The sequence below is a fragment of the Dipodomys spectabilis genome, unplaced genomic scaffold (assembly GCF_019054845.1).
Source record: "Dipodomys spectabilis isolate Male_0828 unplaced genomic scaffold, ASM1905484v1 ptg000081l, whole genome shotgun sequence".
In the NCBI taxonomy this organism is placed as follows: Eukaryota; Metazoa; Chordata; class Mammalia; order Rodentia; family Heteromyidae; genus Dipodomys; species Dipodomys spectabilis.
The window spans coordinates 16518789-16519793 of record NW_024870758.1 but is presented as its reverse complement, the minus strand read 5'-3'; the positions used below and the strand labels follow the sequence as shown (position 1 = coordinate 16519793).

At 37.2% G+C, this 1005-nt stretch overlaps 1 pseudogene; it reads left to right on the top strand.

Moving 5' to 3' along the window:
* The first annotated feature begins 206 nt into the window (after nt 1-206).
* On the top strand, nt 207-704 carry LOC122110847 (annotated as a pseudogene).
* Nucleotides 705-1005: the final 301 nt, after the last annotated feature.

Here is a 1005-nt window from a genome sequence, read left to right as displayed (position 1 = left end):
TAAAATAGTTTAAGATAGTTTTATTAAATTGTGGTATTATTCAAATAATATTATACCTTTTTACCAAGATGACACAGAAAGCAAAGAAAGGAAGGGATAGTGGGATAGCAACAAGGAAGGGAAGGGGTAGCAATGATCGACAAGTAATGTACTCGTTGCCTTACTCATGTAACCTCTCTGTACAGTATCTTAACAATAAAATAAAATTAAAGAAAGCAAAGAAAGCTGCTCCTGCCTCTCCTAAAGCTGAAGCCAAGGAAAAGGCTTTGAAGGCCAAGAAGGCAGTGCTGAAAGGTGTCCACAGCCACAAAAAGAAGATAGGTACTTCACCCACCTTCTCGCAGCTCAAGACCCTGTGGTTCTGAAGACAGAACAAATACCCTTGGAAGAGTGCTTCGAGGAGAAACAAGCTTGACCATTATGCTATCATCAAGTTCCCCCTGACCACTGAGTCAGCCATGAAGAAATAGAAGACAACAACACACTTCTGTTCATTGTGGATGTCAAGGCCAACAAGCATCGGATCAAACAGGCTGTGAAGAAGCTCTAGGACATTGATGTGGCTAAGGTCAATACTCTGGTCAGACCTGATGGAGAGAAGAAGGTATATGGCTCCTGATTATGATGCTTTAGAATTTGTCAACAAAATTGGAATCATCTAAACTGAGTCCAGCTGGCTAATTATAAATATACATTTTCCCCACCATTTAAAAAACTAACATTGTATTTAAAAGTTGACATGGTGATTTAATGATGATAAAAAAGAAATTTAGTTTAGAATTTGCCTTTTGTTTATTTTTTTTCTAGAAATGGTTTCTCTTAGAAATTGAGCAAGAACTCTACATTTTGCATAGAGTTTGTAAAACCATTTGTTATTTTTCACATTTTAGAATTCTCACTAGAGACTGTTTTATCTCCAAGTTCCTCTCACATAACATGAACCCAAATGTTTTGGGCTATGAGCTTACATATGTTCAGACCAGATTTGTCTACCTTCCAGTCTCT